The sequence below is a fragment of the Sapajus apella genome, unplaced genomic scaffold (assembly GCF_009761245.1).
Source record: "Sapajus apella isolate SASKATOON/1434 unplaced genomic scaffold, GSC_monkey_1.0 scaffold21, whole genome shotgun sequence".
Taxonomy (NCBI): domain Eukaryota; kingdom Metazoa; phylum Chordata; class Mammalia; order Primates; family Cebidae; genus Sapajus; species Sapajus apella.
Genome location: NW_022436961.1, coordinates 7,832,521 through 7,854,148, shown reverse-complemented (window position 1 = coordinate 7,854,148; position 21,628 = coordinate 7,832,521). Strand labels below are relative to the sequence as shown.

General features: G+C 38.2%; 1 long non-coding RNA gene across 1 annotated transcript; it reads right to left on the bottom strand.

Moving 5' to 3' along the window:
* Positions 1 to 10,018: 10,018 nt before the first annotated feature.
* LOC116558218 lies at positions 10,019 to 20,036 on the bottom strand. The gene is made up of 3 exons (XR_004271904.1): positions 19,966 to 20,036; positions 12,663 to 12,671; positions 10,019 to 10,029 (listed from the first exon to the last, which is right to left on the bottom strand). It is a non-coding gene; the product is annotated as an uncharacterized LOC116558218 (long non-coding RNA).
* Between the last annotated feature and the right edge of the window lie 1,592 nt (positions 20,037 to 21,628).

The following is a 21,628-nucleotide window of genomic DNA, read 5'->3' as shown; positions in this document are numbered from 1 at the left end:
AAATCTATGACTTATTGGTGTCCCTAAAAGAGTTGAGGAGAATGTGAGCAACTTGGAAAACATATTTCAGGATAAAGTCCTTGAGAACTCCCCAACCTAGCTAGAGAGGCCAACATTCAAATTCAGGAAATGCAGAGAACCCCAGTAAGACACTTCACAAGAAAATCCTCCTTAATAAGGACACATAATCAACAGGTTCTCTAAGGTTGAAAAAATTAAAAAAAAAATGTTAAAGGCAGCTAAAGAGAAAGGTCAGGTTACCTACAAAGGGAAGCCCATCAGACTAACAGCAGATGTCTCAGGAGAAATCCTATGAGACAGAAGAGATTGGGGGTCAATACCCAAAATTATTAAAGAAAAGAAATTCCAAACCAGAATTTTATATTCAGCCAAACAAAGCTTCATAAGCGAAGGGAAAAATAAGATACTTTTCAGAGAGACAAAAGCTGAGGAAATTTGTTACTACCAGACTTGCCTTACAAAAGCTCCTAAAGGAAGCACTAAATATGGAAAGGAAAGACCATTATCAGCCAAAACCAGGTCTGTATACAAAAACACACCTAAGTACACAGACCAGTGACACTGTAAAGCAACCACACAATCAAATCTACAAAATGAACAGCTAACATCAGAATGACAAGATCAAATCCACACATGTCAATACTAAACTTTAATGTAAATGGGCTAAATGCCCCCAATTAAAAGACACAGAGTGATGAGCTGGATAAAGAACCAAGACCTGTCTACGAATGGTGGTTCATGCCCGAAATCCCAACACTGGGAGGCCAAGGCAAGTGGATTGCTTGAGACCAGAAGTTCAAGACTAGCCTGGGCAACACAGTGAAAACCCATCTCTACTAAAAATACAAAAAGCTAGCCAGATATGGTGTCTCATACCTATAGTCCCAGCTACTTGGGAGTCTTAGGTGGGAGAATCGCCTGAGTTCAGGAGGTCAAGTTTGCAGTGAGCTGAGATTATGCCACTGCACTCCAGCCTGGCCAACCAGAGTGAGATCCTATCTCAAAAAAAGAAAAAGAAATAAAAAAGAAAAAAAAAAAAAAGAAGAACCAAGACCCATTGTTATGTTGTCTTTAAGGGATCCATCTCACACATAATGACACTCAAAGGCTCAAAATAAAAAAATGGAGAAAAATTTACCAAGCAAATGGGAAACAGAAAAAAGCAGGGGTTGCAATCCTAGTTTGAGACAAAACAGACTTTAAACCAACAAAGCTCAAAAAAGACAAAGAAAGGCATTTTACACAATGGCAAAGGGTTCAGTTCAACTAAAAGATGTGACTATCCTAAGTATACATGTACCAAACACAGGAGAACCCAGATTCATAAAGCAAGTTCTTAGAGACCTTTCAAGAGACTTAGACTCCCACACAATAGTAGTGGGAGACTTTAGCACCTCGCTGACAACGTTAGATCATCGAGACAGAAAATTAACAAAGATATTCAGGACCTGAAGTCAATCAGCTCCATTTCATCTAGTGCTGACATCTATGAAATTCTCCAAAAACAACAGAATATACATTCTTCTCATTACCACATGGCAAATACCCTAAAATCAGTCACATTACAGGAAGTAAAACACTCCCTGGCAAATGAAAAATAACTATAATCATAACAATCTCTTGGACCACAAAGCAATCAAATTAGAAATCAAGACTAAGAAATTCACTCAAAACCATACGATTACATGGGAATTAAATAACCTGCTCCCAGATGACTTTTGGGCAAATAATGAAATTAAGGCAGAAATCAAGAAGTTCTTAGAAAATGAGAACAAAGATAAAACATACCAGACTATCTGGGACACAGCAAAGTCAGTGCTAAAAAGAAAATTTATAGCACCAAATGTCTACATCAAAAAGTTAGAAAGATCTCAAGTTAACAACCTAACATCATAACTAAAAGAACTAGGGAACAAGGAGGAAACAAGTCCAAAAAGTAGCAGAAGACAAGAAATAACCAAATTCAGAGCTGAACTGAAGGAGGCTGAGACACATATACACACACACACAAAAAAACATTCAAAATATCAACAAATCGAGGAGCTGCTTTTTGAAAAAATTAGCAAAATAGACAGCCAGCTAAACTATAAAGAAAAAAAGAGAGATGATTCAAATAAATACAATCAGAAATCACAAGGGGGATATTACCACTGACCCCACTGAAATACAAATAACCATCAGAGGATATTATGAACACTTCTGTGCACATAAGCTAGAAAATATAGAAGAAACTGATAAATTCCTGGACAGATACACCCTTTCAAGGCTCAATCAGGAAGAAATTGAATCCCTGAACAGACCAGTAACAAGCTCTGAAATTGAGTCAGTAATAAATAGCCTATCAACCAAAAAAAGCCTAACAGATGGATTCACAGCTGAGCTCTACCAGATGTACAAAGAGCTGGTACCATTCCCGCTGAAACTATTCCAAAAAATTGAGGAGGAAGGACTCCTCCCTAACTCATTCTATGAGGCCAGCATCATCCTGATACCAAAACCTGGCAGAGACACTGGAAAAGAAAACTTCAGGCTAATATCCTTAACAAACACTGATGCAAAAATCCTCGACAAAATACTAGCAAACCAAATTCAGCAGCACATCAAAAAGCTTATCTACCATGATCAAGTAGGCTTTATCTCCAGGATGCAAGGCTGGTTCAATATACCCTAATCAAAAATGTGATTCATTACATAAACAGAACTAAAGACAAACACCACACAATTATCCCAATAGATGCAGAAAGGTATTTCAATAAAATTCAACATCGCTTCACATTAAAAACTCTCAATCAAATAGGTATTGAAAGAACATACCTTAAAATAATAAGAGCCATCTATGGCAAACCCACAACCAACATCATACTGAATAGGCAAAAGCTTGAAGCTCGAAAACTGGCAAAAGACAAGAATGCCTTCTCTTACCACTCCTATTCAACATAGTATTGAAAGTCCTGGCCAGGGCTATCAGGCAAGAGAAAGAAATAAAAGGCATCCAAATAGGAAGAGAGGAAGTCAAACTATCCCTCTTTGCTGATGACATAATCCTTTATGTAGAAAACTTCATAGTCTCAGCCCAAAAGCTCCTTAAGCTGATAAACAACTTCAGCAAAGTCTCAGAATGTAACATCAATGTGCAAAAATCACTAACATTCCTATACAACTGTCAAACCAAGAGCCAAATCAGCAATGCAGTCCCATTCACAATTGTTCCACTCCACCACCACCCCCACACACACACACACAACTAGGAATACGGCTAACCAAGAACCTGAACAATCTTTACAAAGAGAAGTATGAAACACTGCTCAAAGAAATCAAAGATGATATAAACATAAAAACATTTTGTGCTCATGGATGGGAAGAATCAATGTCATTCAAATGGCCATACTTCCCAAAACAATTTATAGATTCAGTGCTATTCCTATTAAAATACAATTGAGAGGCTGGATAAGGTGGCTCATGCCTGTAATCCCAGCACTTTGGGAGGCCAAGGAGGGTAGATTACCTGAGATCAGAAGTTTGAGACCAGCCTGGCCAACATGGTGAAACCCTCTCTCTACTAAAACATACAAAAACTAGCCAGGCATGGTGGCAGGCACCTGTAGTCCCAGCTACTTAGGAGGCTGAGGCAGAAGAATCACTTGAACCTGGGAGGCAGAGGTTGTAGTGAGCAGAGATCGTACCATTGTGCTCCAGCCTGGATGACAGAGCAAGACTCCATCTCATAAAAAACAAAAAACCAGTACAATTGAGTGTCTTTGCAGAACTAGAAAAAACTGTTTTTAAATTCATATAGAACTAGCAAAGAGCCCAAATAGTCAAGGCAATCCTAAGCAAAAAGTAAAAAGCTAGAGGCATTATGCTATCTGACTTCAAAGTATAATACAGTGCCTCAGTAACCAAAACAGCATGGTACTAGTACAAAGACAGACTAATAGACCAATAGAACAAAGTAGAGAACTCAGAAATAAGGCCACACAACTACAACTATCTGATTTTTGACAAACCTGACAGAAACAAGCAAACAAACAATGGGTGTGATGGTTAATACTGAGTGTCAAATTGATTGGGTTGAAGAGTGCAAAGTAGTGTTCCTGGGTGTGTCTGTGAGGGTGTTGCCAAAGGAGATTAACATTTGAGTCAGTGGACTGGGAGAGGTGGATCCACCCTCAATCTGGGCGGACACCATCTAATCAGCTGCCATTGTGACTAGGATAAAAGCAAGCAAAGAAACATGGAAAGACTAAATTGGCTGAATCTTCCAGCCTTCATCTTTCTCCAGTGCTGGAAGCTTCTTCCTGCCATTGAACATCAAACTCTAAGTTCTTCAGCTTTTGGACTCTTGGACTCACATCAGTGGTTTTTCAGGGGCTCTCGGGCCTTTGATCACAGACTGAAGGGTGCACTGTTGGCTTTCTTAATTTTGAGGGTTTGGGACTTGGACTGGCTTCCTTGCTCCACAGTTTACAGGTGGCCTATTGTGGGACTTCACCTTGTACTCCTGTGAGTCAATACTCCTTAATAAGCTCCCTTTCATATTTACATCTATCCTAGTAGTCCCGTCCCTCTAGAGAACCCTGACTAATACAAATGGGGGAAGGATTCCCTATTCAATAATTGGTGCTGAAATAACTAGCTAGCTATATGCACAAGACTGAAACTGAACCTCTTCCTTACATCATTAAAAAAAAAAAAAAATTAACTCAAGATGGAGTAAAGGCTTAAATGGAAAACACAAAAGTATAGAAACCCTGGAAGATAACCTAGGCAATACCATCGTGGGTAGAAATGAGCAATGATTTCATGATAAATATACACAAAGCAATTGCATCAAAAGCAACTGTTGACAACTGGAATCTAATTAAACCAAAGAGTTTCTGCACAGCAAAAGGAACTATGAACAGACATCCTACAGTATGAGAGAAAATTTATGCAAACTATGCATCCAACAAAGGTCTAATATCCAGCATCTATAAGGAACTTAAATTTACAAGAAAAAAAAAACCATTAAAAAGTGGGCAAGGATAGGAACAGACACTTTTCAAAAGAAGATGGACATGTGGCCAACAAACATATTTTTAAAAAGCTTGAATGATGATGATGGGGGGCAGGGCCAAGATGGCTGACTAGAAGCCGTGGCAATGGGAGGCTCCCATCAAACAGAAACAAAACAGCATGTGAATCTTCCACCAGCAACTGAGCTATCCAGGTTCTGCCGTCAGAATTGACTAGGTGGCTGACGTGACCCATGGAGAGGCAGGAAGAGAAATGCGGTGCAGCGGGCCACCTGAGAACCACACAGGGCAAGGAGCTCCCAACCCCCAGCCAAGGGAAGCGATGAGTGAGCATGCTACCCAGCCTTGGAAACTATGCTTTTTCCAAAGAACTGTTCAACCCATGGATCGGAAGATCCCACTCATGAGCTCATGCCTCTGGGGACTAGGATCCCAACCATGGAGCCACACAGGTTCTCAGCAGCCACTCAGCTAGAACCTGACTAATCCTGGCAAGTTCCTGGAGGGAGAGGCGGCATCACCACAGCTGCAGCTGCCTGCTGTCTAAGCTGTTTTAGCTTTTTGGGGGAGGGGCGGCAGCCAACACTGGGGCTGCTAGCTGCCTGACACACTAATATCTAAGGGTGGAAAAAGGGTGGTAGCCATCTCTACAGCTCCAGACAAAGGTCTAAAGTCTAGCATCTATTAAAAAACAAACAAAAAACAACTTAAGTTTATAAGAAAAATAGCCCCATTAAAAAGCGGGCAAGGGCGTGAACAGACACTTTTCCCCTGCTGAAGCCAGGGGGGCTGGGCCAATTGGTCCTAAGAGGTATTCCCCATAGCTTAACACACAGGTTGTGACAACCTGCGGCCAGAGTACCTCTTCAGGCCTGACCTTGACCCATCCCTCCTCACTAGGTAGGGCCTCCCTGTAGGAATTCCAACAACTCCATCCAGGGCCTCAAGGATAGAACTCTGATCTCCCTGGGCCTGAGCCCCTAGGGGAAAGGGTGGCCATAGTCTCCACAGACAAACAGACTTAGTCTTTCCTCCTGCTAATTCTGAGGAATCTGGGCAGCCCAGATGAGTTGGTTTCCCCCCAGCAAGGCTCATCTCCTCCACCAAGGGACAGCCAAAGTTATTTGTTAAAGGGGTCCTACGTCCCATGCCACCCAACTGGGTGAGATCCTCCAACAGGGGTTGTCAGACACCCTATACAGGAACATTCCTACTGGCATCAGGTTGGTGCCCTTCAAGGTCAGAAATCACAGAGGAAGAAGCAGCCACCCATCTTTGCTGTTCTCCAACCACTTCAAGTGACATCTCCAAGCACAGGAGCAAACCAGAAGTGAACCTGAAGTGAGCCCCCAGAAAACTGCAGCAGTGCTACAGAAAAGAGACCTAACCATTGAAATAAAAACAAACAGAAAGCAACAACAGCAGCATAAAAAATCCCTACAAAAACCTTATCCAAGGGTCAGCAGCCTCAAAGATCAAAGCTAGACAAACTCATGAAGAAATAAATCAACAAAAAAGAGCTAAAAATCCAAAAGGCCAGAGTGCCATTTTTCCTCCAAATGATTGCAACACCTCTTCAGCAAGGGCACAGAACTGGTTGGAGGATGAAATGGGTGAATTGACAGAAGTAGGCTTCAGAAGGTAGGTAATAACAAACTCCGCTGAGGTAAAGAAGCATGTTCTAACCCAGTGCAATAAGCTAAGAATCTTAATAAAATGTTATCAGAACTTCTAACTAGATTAACCAGTTTAGAGAGGAACGTAAATGACCTGATGGAGCTGAAAAATACAGCATGAGAACTTCATGAAGCCTACTCAGTATCAACCGCTGAATTGATTAAACAGGAGAAAGAATATCAGAGATTGAAGACCATCTTGCTGAAATAAAGCAGGCAGACAAGATTAAAGAAAAAAGAATAAAAAGGAATGACCAAAACCTCTGAGAAATATGGGACTATGTAAGAAAATGGAACTTATGATTGTTTGGAGTACATGAAAGAGATAGGGAGAATGGAACCAAGTTGGAAAATACACTTCAGGATATTATCCAGAACTTCCCCAGCCTAGCATGACCAGGCCAACATTCAAATTCAGGAAATACAAAGATCACCATTAAGATACTCCATGGGAAAACCAACCCCAAGACATATAATCATAAGATTCTGCAAGGTCAAAATGAAGGTAAAATGTTAAAGGCAGCCAAAGAGAAAGGCCAGGTCACCCAAAGAGGGAAACCCATCAGACTAACAGTGGACCCCTCAGCAAAAACCCTACAAGACAGAAGCGATTGGGGGCCACTAGTCAGCATTCTTAAAGAATTTCAACTCACAATTTCATATCCAGCCAAACTAAGTTTCATTAAAGAAAAAAGGAGAAATAAAATCTTTTTTTTTAGGTAAGCAAATGCTGATGGATTTTGTTACCACCAGGCCTGCCTTGCAAGAGCTCTTAAAGGAAACACTAAATATCAAAAGGAAAAACCGGTACCAGCCATTGCAAAAACACACCAAAATATAAAGACCAATGACACCATGAAGAAACTGCATCAACTAGTGTGCAAAATAACCAGCTAGCATCAAAACAAAGTCAAATTCACACATAATAATATCAACATTAAATGAAAATGGGCTAAATGTCCCAATTAAAAGACACTGACTGGAAAATTGGATAGAGCCAAAACCCATCAGTGTGCTATATTCAAGAGACCCTTCTCATATGCAAACACACACACAGGCTCAAAATAAAGAAATGAAGGAAAATTTACCAAGCAAATGGAAAGCAAAAAATAAAAAAATAAAAAAATAAACCAACAAAGATCAAAAGAGACAAAGAAGGGCATTACGTAATCGTAATGCGTAATGGGATCAATTCCACAACAGGAGCTAATTATCTTAAATCTATATGCACCCAATACAGGAGCACCCAAATTCATAAAACAAGTTCTTAGAGACCTACAAAGAGACTTATACCTCCACACAATTATAGTGAGAGACTTTAACACCCCACTGTCAATAGTAGATCAACGAGACAGAGTATTAGCAAGTATATTTAGGACTTAAATTCAGATCTGGATCAAGGGGACCTAATAGATATCTATAGAGCTCTCAAATCAACAGAATATACATTTTTCTCAGTGCTACATGGCACTTATTTTAAAATTGACCACATAATTGGAAGTAAAACATTCTTCAGTCTCTCAGATCACAGTGCAATCAAATTAGAACTCAGGATTAAGAAACTCACTCAAAACAACACAACTACATGAACACAAATTGAACAATCTGCTTCTGAATGACTCCTGGTAAATAAGGACATTAAGACAGAAATCAATAAGTTCTTTGAAACCAATGTGAACAAAGAGACAATGTACCAGAATATATGAAACACAGCTAAAGCAGTGTTAAAGCAGAAATGTATAGCTCTAAATGCTCACATCAGAAAGGTAGAAAGATCTCAAATCAACACTCCAACATCACAATTAAAAGAACTAGAGAAACAAGAGTGAACCAATCCAAAAACTAGCAGAAGACTAGAAATAACTAAGGTCAGAGTGGAAGTGAAGAAGACAGAGAAACAAAAAATCCTTCAAAATGTCAACGAATTCAGGAGCCGGTTTTTCAAAAAAAGTTAACAAAATAGACCACTAGCTAGACTAATAAAGAAGAAAAGAGAAAAGAATCAAACAAACACAATAAAAAATGATAAAGGGAATAGCACCACTGGCCCCACAGAAATACAAACTACCATCAGAGAATACTATAAATACCTCTAGGCAAATAAACTAGACACTCCAGAAGAAATGGATAAGTTCCTGGACACATACGCCCTCCCAAGACTAAACCAGGAAGAAGTCAAATCCATGAATAGACCAATAACAAGTTCTGAAATTGAGGCAGTGATTAGTAGCCTGTCACCACAAGAAAAGCCCAGGGCAGATGGATTCACAGCCAAATTCTACCAAGTAAATGGAAAGGAGTTGACACCATTCCTTCTGAGTACTAAAGAAGTTTGTACGATTCCTTCCGAAACTATTCCAAACAATTGAAAAGGAGGGACTCCTCCCTAATTCACTTTATGAGGCTGGCATCATCCTAATACCTGGCAGACACACTACAAAAAAAGAACTTCAGGCCAATATCCCTGATAAACATTGACGGAAAATCTTCAATAAAATAGTGGCCAAAAATCCAGCAACATAGCAAAAAGCTTATTCACCATGATCAAGTCCGCTTCTTTCCTGGGATGCAAGGCTGGTTCAAAATATGCAAATCAATAAATGTAATCCATCACATAAACAGGACCAATGACAAAAACCATATGATTATCTCAATAGATGCAGAAAAGGGCTTTAATAAAATTCAACATCCCTTCTCTCAATAAACTAGGTATTGATGGAACATATCTCAAAATAATAAGTGCTATTTATGAGAAACCCATAGCCAATATCATATTGAATGGGCAAAAGCTGGAAGCATTCCTTTTGAAAATCAGCACAAGAAAAGGATGCCTCTTTCGTCACTCCTATTCAACATAGTATTGGAAGTTCTGGCCGGGGCAATCAGGCACGAGAAAGACATAAAGGGAATTTGAACAGGAAGAGAAAATGTCAAATTGTCTCTGTTTGCATATGACATGATTCTGTATTTGGGAAGTGCCATTCCCTCAGCCCCAAAACTTCTTAAGCTGATAAGCAACTTCAGCAAAGTCTCAGAATACAACATATATGTGCAAAAATAACAACTATTCCCATACGCCAACAATAGACAAGCAGAAAGCCAAATCATGTGTGAAATCTCATTCACAATTGATACAATGAGAATAAAATACCTAGGAATACAATTTACAAGGAATGTGAAGGACCTCTTCAAGGAGAACTACAAACCACTGCTCAAGGACATAAGAGAGGATACAAATAGATGACAATCTACAGAATTTGATATTATTTTTTGCAATCTACCCATCTGACAAAGGTCTAATATCCATAATTAAGGAACTTAAACAAATTTACAAGAAAAAGCAAATCACCCCATCAAAAAGTGGGCAAAATATGTGAACAGACACTTCTCAAAAGAAGACATTTGTGTGGCCAACAAACATGCAAAAAAGCTCAACATCACTGGTCGTTAGAAAAATGAAAACCCAAATCACAATGAGATGACATCTCACACCAGTCAGAATTTTGATTATTAAAAAGTCAAGAAACGATGCTGGTGAGCCAGTGGAGAAATATGAACACTTTTACATCATTGGTGGAAATGTAAATTAGTTCAACCATTGTGGAAGACAGTGTGATGATCAGTCAAGGATCTAGAACCAGTAATATCATTTGACCCAGTAATCCCATTACTGGATATATACCCAAAGTGATGTAAATCATTCCACTATAAAGATACATGCACATACATATTTACTGCAGCATTATTTACAATAGCCAAGACATGGAAACAACCTAAATGCCCATCAATAATAGACTGGATAAAGAAAATGCGGTACATATACACAATGGAATACTATGTAGCCATTAAAAGTAATGAGATCGTGTCCTTTGCAGGAACATGGATGAAGCTGGAAGACAACATCCTCAGCAAACTAACAAAAGAACAGGAAACCAAATTCCGCATATTCTCATTCATTAGTGGGAGTCGAACAATGAGAATGCATGGACACATGGAGGGGAACAACATACATTGGGGCCTGATGGTGGGGAGATGAGGGAGAACATCAGCAGAAATAGCTAATGCATGCAGTGTTGAAAACCTAAATGATGGGTTGACAGGTACAGCAAACCACCATGACACTCATATACCTATGTAACAAACATTCACATTCTACACATGTATCCTGGAATTTAAAGTAAAATAAAAATAATTTTTTTTAAAAAGCTCAACACCACTGATCATTAGAGAAATGCAAATCAAAACCACAATGAGATATCATCTCACATCAATCAGAATGGCTATGACTAAAATGCCAACAAATAATGGATGCTGCTGAGGTTGTGAGGAAAAAGGAATGCTGATACACAGTTGTGCTGTTGTGGGTGTATAAATTAGCTTCCATTGTGGAAGACAGTGTGGCGGTTCCTCAAGGCAGAAAAACCATTCAACCCAACAACCCTATTGCTGAGTATATACCCAAATGAATATAAATCATTCTATTATAAAGACACATGCATGTGTATGTTCATTACAGCACTATTCATAAGAGCAAAAACAAGGAATCAACCTAAATGCCATCAACAGTAGACTGGATAAAGAAAATGTAATACATTTTCACCATGGAATACTATGCAGCCATTAAAAAGAACTAGATTATATCCTTTGTAGGAATATAGAGCTAGAGACTATTATTCTTAGGAAATTAACACAGAAACAGGAAACTAAATACTATGTTTTTTCACTTAAAAATAGGAGCTAAATGATGAGAACACATGGACACATAGAGAGGAACAACAGACACTGGGCCCTATTTGAGGGTGGAGGGTGACAGGAGGACGAGGATCAGGAAAAATAGCTATCGGGTACTAAATTCAGTACCTTGGTGATGAAATAATCTCTGCGACAAATCCCCATGATACATTTACCTATATAATAAACCTGCACATGGACTCCTGAACGTAAATTTAAAACAACAAGAAGAAACATTGGAAGACCCTCAGCAGACCCAGATACATGGGTATTTGCTTCCTTTATTCCTCTCCTCAGTCTGTCCATTTAGATAAACCACAGCCAAAGAGGGCTACAGGCACCAATGCCTGGTCGCAGACTCAGATGCATATGTGGAGAAGTCATGCTGTCCATTCCAGCCCAATGGACAGTGTAGGGAACAGAAGCAAGATTCCCCACTGTGTCATGTCTAAATTCCTGACCAACAGAATCATGAAAAATAATAAATTTTTTAAGCCACTAAAAAAAAATGTAAAAATTATTCTTAGCTCATGAGGCATACCTAAACAGGTACCTGGCTAGATCTGGCATGAGAGCCAGAGTTTTCCCAGCCCTGCCCTAGCCACTCATCATAGACCCTAATGAGGAACAACTTGTTCAAACTATACTGTAAGCTTTGTTGGCCAGGTGTGCTGTCTCACACCTGCAGTCCCAGAACTTTGGGAGGCTGAGGTGGGCAGATCACTTGAGGCCAGGAGTGGAGACCAGCCTGGCCAACAAGGTGAAACCCTGTCTCTACTAAAAATACAAAAACATTAGCTGGGCATGGTGGCTTGCACCTGTAGTCCCAGCTACTTGGGAGAATGAGCCAGGAGAAGTGCTTGAACCCTGAAGGCAGAGGTTTCAGTGAGCCGAGATCATGCCACTGCACTCCAGTTTGGGCAATAGAATAAGTCTGTCTCAAAAAAAATAAAAATAAAACCTATACTGTAAAACATGTTGACACATCAAAGGAGACTGCAGGCTGAGAATCTGCTGTGATTTGGGGGGAAAAGTGCTCAATCAGATGTCTTTATATTTTATTGCTTTTATATAAGTGGGCTATTTAAAAAAAACCTTCAGTGGAAGATATGATGGTAAGTGTATGCCGTGTATATTTTGAACACAGTACCTGGAGTAAAAGTTAGTTAAAATTCAAATGAGGAAGAACTATTTTTGTTAACCAAAGAGTTCCTGAAACTAATCGCACCTCTGGATTGGTAGCAGTTCTACAGTAGTCAGAGTTTCTCTGGATAAACTACTCTGCAGCCTGCCTCTCCATAAAGTTTGACTGCTCAGATACCACATTATTGCCTTGTAAAACCAGAGCGTCCCTTCTATTATTATCCATCTCAGGCTTAAAGTATAACAGATTACAATAAAGACTCTCTTTATAAGATATGGTTAAAGATTATTTCCCAGTCCATTTGGTAGCACTTATGTTAATACCGTCAAAGCAGGTCCCCAAAAGGTAGTAACAAAAAAATTCAATGGCACTTACAAGATTTCCTCAAAAGGAGGTTCTGGTGACAGCTTTTCATTTTGGAGGAACTGGTAAAAGTGGAAGTTCTAAGGTACTTATTTCTGCTTTTACCTATTTGTTTCAATACATGAGGCTTTATCCATCACTGACATGCACCAGTTCCCTTCTTCTTCTTCCTTTTTCTGTTTTCGATATAATTAGGCTCAGGGGGACTTGATATTTGTCTTCAAATATTTGAAAGTCTGTCACATGGAAGAGGGATTAGACTTGTTCTGCCTGGTCCCAAGTGGTAAAACTAAGACCAACTCTGCAGAAACTACAGGGAAACATTTTTTTTTTTTCCCTGATAGTGATCATATTTTTCACAGAGCTGTCCAAAACTGGGATGACTCTCTTAGAATTTCAAGTCACTTAAGGTATTCAGGCAGAACCCAGATTACTATTTGAAGGGAAATTTTCAAAGAGAATTCAAACATTCTACAATAGTTAAACTATCAGTTACAAGATTCTGTGAGTCATTGAATTGTTGGCCATTATGTAACATCATAATGATAGCAGCTCTGTTATTTGACTATTTACTGTTTTCAAATACTGCACCAAAGTCTACATACTTAATCCCCACAACACCAATAAGGTCTATATAATTAGTACATAAATTTCATAAATAATGATATCAAGGGCTAAAAAGTAACTTGCCCTAAATTACATGAGTAATAAATGAAAGGTCCTGGGTTTGAATCCAGACCTACTTGAAACCAGGTTCCATACTCTTAAAACTATGCTGCTTCTTTGTAATGAATGGTGGCATATAATGAGCTTTAAGGACCCCATTTGTGTTCCATGATAACTTTTAATCTAAGATAGACAAAAACCAAGGACAAAGAGTATCTGCATACAACACCTTAAGCTGTAAAATGAATGTATCAACATGTATGTCATGTATGTGACAAAAACATGCTGAGTGAAAAAAGTGGCAGAATAATATGTGCCATTTGACTCTATTTACATAGAATTTTAAGAATAGAAATAACAAACTATATGGGGCTGCATACATGTACTTTAAAAAAAAATGGATGGATATAAAACGTACCAATGAAGTTGTAGTAATTATTTCTGAGGAACGAGGAAAAGAAATGTAATTGAAGTAAGTTAAAAGAGGCTTTAAACGATCCATCTGTGATATTTGGGTTCTTTAAAAATGAAAGAGAGAGAGAGAGATCTGAAGCAAAGTGAGTAAAATAAGATTTTCTAAAAGATACGGAAATATACATGGTTTTTATCTTATATACTTTGATACTTGAAACATTTTATATATATAACAAAATTGAAGCAGAAAATCTCATATGCCATTATGTGGCAGACTAAATATACATTAACCTGTATCTCTCCCATTGCCAATGTCAACAAAAATGACAGAAAAAAAATAAACAGTCTATGAGCCACATAGATATCCAGAACAGGAAAGGATCCAAGCGTAGTGAAGAGAAATTAATCTGAGTGGAAAAGCAGCAGCTGAAGTAGCATACCTGAGAACACTGATCACCAGACCTACAGGGCAGGGGTGTGCAAAGGAATTAAAAATGCTCAGTCATCAAAGTCGAAAGTTATGAAGTCATGTATTCATTAGTTCAACAAACATTTATCGAGTACCTAATAGGTGCCAAGCCCTGTTCTAAAAATGGGGCTTTTCACTATGAACACATAGTGAACGTGGTGAGCAGAGTCAGTCGGTGAGCAGGACTGACTGAAAGGCTTAAAGAGTTGCAGGGAGACTCCCAGGTATATTCTACATCACACTGGGTGGCTGCCTTTTGTCTGCTACACCTAGGTTACTTACTCTGGAGAAGTTGAAACAAATAAGCTCTAGAGAAAGTAGAGATACAGTTATAGAAGAGTGTGTTTCATACTTAGAGCAGAGAGAGTGACAGTGAATACCCTGAATAGTGAGATTGCTGTACAACCCCTCCAGCTCCACCCCAGGCTTATCTCCTGAAGTGCTACCTGTCAGGTTTTTATCCACCTCCCAGAAAATTGCTACATTCTTAAGTGGAGAAGTGGAGAAGTTCCAGAGAAAGAAATTTGGATACTGACATTTGGAGGCCCTCAACCCAGACAGGCAGAGTCAACCTTATTACCCAACTGTGAAGCTCTCTAGTTGACAAGCCCCAACCACAGAGTTTTATTTTTTTCTTTTTTTGTAGATAAAATAGCTGTATTATTTTTTTCTAAATCTAATTATTTGAATACTCGGGTATTAGGAGAAGAGACCAAAGAGACAGACTGTCTATATTTTAGAACATATTTTTAGCTGAAATATTTTTTGAAACAAATACTGTTGATTTGTTTGATGAAATTCCTTGGATACTGTAATGGCAAAAATGTAAAGTTTATAAGACCTTTTCTAGGTCCTTTTTTAAAGGCTGCAATCACACTTGGTTAACAACATTTTTTTCAGGTTTAATTTAAAACAATTATTATGGGCTATTGCAAAAGAAAGACAATTTTTCTTGTTAGAATGAATTAATGAAATTATCAACATGATTGTGCTTTTATATGGAATTTTTTTTCCCTTCATTCCCCCCTCCGCACCCCATCTCTGCTGCCCCTTCCTGGCCTCTGGTAACTACAATTCTTCTATGTTGATGAGATACTTTTTTTAGCTCCTACCTATGAATGAGAGCAGACTGCTTCAGAGGGCATTTGAATAGGGCTTTTTGTTTGCTGTTGTTTTCTTAGTGTCTCTTTTTTTAAATATGAAAGTCAATGGTGACCAGACATTTGAGGAAAGCTTCTAATGTAAAAGGAGGATTCCAAAACTGAAAAAGAGAATACAAAAACAAAAACTGAGGAAAAAATGCAATACGAGAGGAAGAAGAAAGGTAAGACTAAAACTAAAATGCAAACCAAATAAAAGCATCTATAATTAATATCCTTAGAAAGATACTAAGAGGAAATACATCTCTAAAATAAGAAAAGGGTTCCATATAAAAATGTCAGAGAAGGCTGGGCACGGTGGCTCACACCTGTAATCCCAGCACTTTGGGAGGCCTAGGCGGGTGGATCAGGAGGTCAAGAATTAGAGACCAGCCTTGCCAACATAGTGAAACACCCTCTCTACTAAAAAATACAAAATAGTTAGCCAGCGTGGTATCAGGCATCTGCCTGTAAACCGAGCTATTGGGGAGGCTGAGGCAGGGGAATCACCTGAACCTGAGAGGTGGAGGTTGCAGTGAGCTGACATTGTTCCATTGCACACCGTCCTGAGTGACAGTGCGAGATGCCATCTCAAAAAAAAAAGAAAGAAAGAAAGAAAGAAAGAAAGAAAGAAAGAAAGAAAGAAAGAAAGAAAATACTGTCAGAGAACAAAATAGTGCTCTAAGAAACTAAAAATATTACATAACAATTTAAGGTAATTCCATACATATATTTGTACAATCAACTTAATGGTTGAGAAAAATTCCCAAAAAACTAGAATGAAGGATAAAAATATCAGTACAGAAATATAAGAAGATTAAAAAACCAAACTTGGAAATTTGTATTTCCAGATAGAATATATAAAGTGAAGGGTGTGAAGGGTAGAAGAAATTGCCAAAATATAGTTTTTGTCATCTACAATATCAGGGATGACATAAATTGAAGATAATTATCTTTACAATTATTTAAGTATAAAGATAATTAAAGATCTGCAATTAAACCTATACTTTGAAATTTCAGAATTCCAAACACCTAACAGGGAAGATCCTAAATGTTTTCAGAGCAGAAACATAAAAATATGAGAAATGGTATTATTGAACTTCTCTATGCCAAGGAAAACGATTTACAACCTGGAATTCTATACCTGGCCAAGCTATCACTAAGTTAGGAGGATACACTAAAAACATTTTCAGACAGGAAATGTCTCAAAATTGTCTTTTCCTAGGAAACTCCTGGAAGATACGCTTCTGAAAACAAAAGAGAAAACCCGAAAGGGAAAAATAGGACACTAAAAATAAGGATCCAAAACAAATGAGAAGCAAAAGGAATTTCCAGGATTTTAGAGAAAGATGGTTTCAGGATGTCTGGTGCACTTCAAACTTAGAAATCAATGAATCAAGCTTGGAGCTAGAAGTCTCTGGGTTGCAGAAATTGTATTTCTGCCAAGAAAATAAAACAAATGTAATGCCCAATGTATTTGAATATATTCAGGGGCTATTATCACATCTATTAGCAAATCTGGAGATAGATTTGTGATTAATATGGAGATAACTAAGCAAAATTAAAATGAGGTAATAAGAGACCTCGGGACTTAATATTGTACTAGAAATAAGATGTGATTGTGTTATGCTACATGGCTCAGCTATGAATGATAGGGGAGGGACAGCGGGGGGTGGGGAATTGGGGAGAGATAGCATGGGAGAAATGCCAGATATAGGTGAAGGGGAGGAAGGCAGCAAATCACGCTGCCATGTGTGTACCTATGCAACAATCTTGCATGTTATTCACATGTACCCCAAAACCTAAAATGTAATTAAACAATAAATAAAGAACATGGGAAAAAAATCCTAGTAATATAAACACATAACATTGATCTAACAAAAAATGTGATATAACTGTATTGAAAGAAAAGAATAACTGTATTGAGAAAATAGTGTATTATGAGTGAATATGGTTGTGTTATGCGTACATGCATTTGTTTATGTGTGGGTGGTTGGGTAGGCGTGTTGTTAAGTATTCAAAAGAACTGAAGTCTTATCCTCTCTAGTAGGCATTCAATGGAGAATATAAGAAGCTAAAAATTTTCAAGAAAAAGTATACAAACAGTATCTACAAATACAGAAATAAATATAAAAGAATAGCTTAAAAAATTGAAAAGCATTTCCTCAGGGGAGGAAGAATTGGGAATGAATAGGATGGAGAAGAAAATTGCTATTTTTCAGTACAAGTTTAGAAGTATCATTTAACTTTTTAAAATTTCTATTTGTAATTTACTTCAATAAGGAAAGGACAACAAAAGAAAAGGAGTTTATATACAAAGAGACAGAGACATATTCATAAAAATAAAAAGATTTCTCTGACAAGGGCAATTTGCAGTATAGGAAAGAATAATTGCCAAATTGAAGTGGAATGCCACCACCTCCTACTTGTTCACTTAAACTGGAGAATGGAAAAAAAGAGACTTCACCAATCATAAATGTCAATACATTTAACAGCCCCAACTAAGTGAGGCAGAAACCAGAATGAGGCCAGAAGTTAAGTGCATGATTATCTTTGCTTTGAGGTTTTACATGGTTCTCCCACCAAGTTCAATGCCAAGTACGCTGTTACAGATGCAATTAAAATTATAATTATCCTTAACCTACATGGTGGTCTTAGGGAATGTTAGATGTATTAAGCCTAATTAAAAACAAAACAAAACAAAAAAACTATGAGTAGATGCCTTTTTCTGACACATGGAAGATACAATCCAAGTCAGATTAATGATGTGACATTACTTCTGGCTGTGGAAGCTGAGACCGGTCAGAGCTGGAATAGCAGTAAGAAAGATAAATTGCCCCAAATCACAAGAAGCTGTAAAGCAGAAACACAAACAACCAAGCCTCTCATCATATACCAAACATTTCTCTGTTCTGAATCTTTAAAAAATGTGTTCCAAACTCCAGAAGGTGAATGTTCAGGATAGTCTGATTAAGAGACATAAGCTATGCAAAGAATTAGATAATTCAACACAATCACCTATGTTCTTTGCCCTGTGCTAGGTTCTGTATGAGACACAGAATATAAGATATGGTTTCTGATTTTGAGGAGCATGCAATCTAGTTGTGGAGACATAACTGGCATAGAAGAAACTTAAACAATTTGGACACTCTTATAATGAATAATAGATAACCAAAATTAAAGAAAAACTTGAGGAGTAGGATTATCTGAGGCCAGGAGTTTGAGAGCAGCCTGGGCAACATAGCAAGATCCTGTCTCTAAAAATAAAAAATAAAAAAAAATTAGCAGGACATGGTGGCACACAAAAGTGACCATCAGAGGCGGGCAGCATTAAGCCAAGGAAGATAATTTACTGACAAAATGCCCAGCCAGGAAGGATAAAGTCAACAGATCCCCATTTCTACCTCAGTAACAGCTTAACAGGACTAGGCCAGAGCAGATAAACTCAATGTAGAACTAATACAGACTACCTCATTTTACTGCACCTCACTTGACTGAATGTCACAGGTAATTTTTTTTTTTTTTTTAACAAATTGAAGCTTTGTGGCAACCCTGTGTTGAGCAAATCCAATTGGTGTCATATTTTTTCCAACAGCATGTGCTCACTTCACATCTCTGTGTCACATTTTGGTAATTCTCACAATATTTCAAACCTTGTCATTATTATTGTGTCTTTTAGAGTGATCTGTGGTCTTTGATATGACTATTATTGTTTGGAGCATCATGAACCATGCTAATATAAGATGGTGAGCTTATCTGATAAATGTGTTTGTTCTGACTTTCCCACTAATCATTCACCTACCTCACCACTGTGCCTCTCCTTGAGGCTCTGTATTCCTTGAGATACAACAATATTTAAATCAGGCCAATTAATAACCATATGGTGGCCTCTATTCAAGTGACAGGAAGAGTTGCACATCTCTCGTTTCTTTATTTATTGAGATGGAGTCTCACTATGTCACATATCCCTTTCCTTCCTTCTTTCCTTCCTCCATCCCTCCCCTCCCTCCATTCCATCCTTCTCCCTCTTTTTTTCTTTCTTTCTGAGATGGAGTCTCGCTCTGTCACCCAGGCTGGAGTGCAGTGGCACGATCTAGGCTCACTGCAACCTCCATCTCCCAGGTTCAAGCAACTCTCCTGCCTCAGCCTCCTGAGTACCTGGGATTACAGGTGTGCACAACCATGCCCAGCTAATTTTTGTATTTTTAGTAGATACAGGGTTTCACGGTATTGGTCATGCTGGTCTCAAACTCCTGACCTTTTGATCTGCTTGCCTCAGCCTCCCATACTGCTGGGATTACAGGCATGAGCCACCATACTCAGCAACATCTCTCACTTTAAATCAAAAGCTAGAAATGATTAAGCTCAGTGAGGAAGCCATGTTGAATGCCAAGAGAGATCTCTTGTGCCAGACAGCCAAGTTGTGAATGCAAAATATTCTTAAAGGAGATTAAAAGTACTACTCCAGTCAACCCACAAGAGATAAGAAAGCAAAACAGTCTTTAATACTTATAAGGAGAACATCTTAGTGATCTGGATAGGGGATAAAACCAGCCACAACATTCCCTCGAGCTAAAGCCCAACCTGAAGCCAAGCTCTAACGCTTTTCAATTATATGAAGGCTAAGAGAGGGGAGCAATCACAGAATAAAAGTTTGAAGCTAGAAGAAGTTGATTTATGAGATCTAAGAAAGGAAGCCATCTTAATGACACAAAAAGTGCAAGGTGAAGCAGCAAGTGCTAATGTAGAAGCTGCAGCAAGTTATCCCGAAGATTAGTTAAGATCATTAATGGAAGTGGCTACATTAACAACAGATTTTCAATGTGGATCAAAAAGCCTTCTACTGGAAGAAGATGCCATCTATAACTTTCAAACTACAGAGAAGTCAATGTCTGCTTTCAAAGTTTCAAAGGACAGGCTGACTCATTTTTTAGGGGGTAATGCCACTGGTCAGTTGAAGTTGAAACCAATGCTAATTTACCATTTCAAAAATTGTAAGGCTCTTAAGGATTAGGATAAATCTAATTCCACCTGTAATTTATAAATGGAACAACAAAGCCTGAATGACAGTACATCTCTTTACAACATAGTTAACTGAATATTTTAAGCCCATTGTTGAGAACTACTATTCAGAAAAAATAAATTCCTTTCAAAATATTGCCACTCATTGACAATGCACCTAGTCACCCAAGGGCTCTGACAGCTTTTATGCCAGCTAACAAAACACCCATTTTGCAGCTCATGGATCAAGAAGTAATTTTGACTTTCAAGTCTTCTTATGTTAAAAATATTTTTTGTAGTGCTCTAGCTTCCATAGATAGTGATTCCTCTGGTAGACCTGGACAAAGTAACATCAGGAAAGGATTTACCATTCTAGATGCCATAAAGAACATTTGTGATTCCTGGGAGGAGGTCAAATATCAAGAGTAATAGGGATTTGGAAGAAGTTGATTCTACTTCTGATGTGATTCAGAGGGCTTCAAGTCTTCAGTGAAGGAAGTAGCTGCAGATGTGGTAGAAATAGTGAGAGAACTAGAACTAAAGTGAAGATGGAAGATGTGACTGAATCACTGCAGTCTCATGATAAAACTTGAATAGCTGAGGAGATGCTTTTATTGGATGAGCAAAGACAGTGGTTTCTTAAGATGGAATCTATTCCTGTAAACATTGTTAAAAAGACAACAAATGATTTAGAATATTGCATAAACTTATTTGATAAAGTGGCAGCAGAGTTTTAAAGGACTGACTCCAATTTTCAATGAAGTTCTACTCTGGATAAAATGCTATCAAATAGCTTTACATGCTACAGGCATGAAAAGAAAACTCAATGTGGCAAACTTCGTTGTTACCTTAAGAAATTTTCACAGCCTCCACAACCTTCAGTGATCACCCTTCTGATAAGTCAGCAGCCATCAACACTGTAGCAAGACCCTCTATCAGCAGAAAGATTGTGACTCACTGAAGGACCAGATAATCATTAACATTTTTAA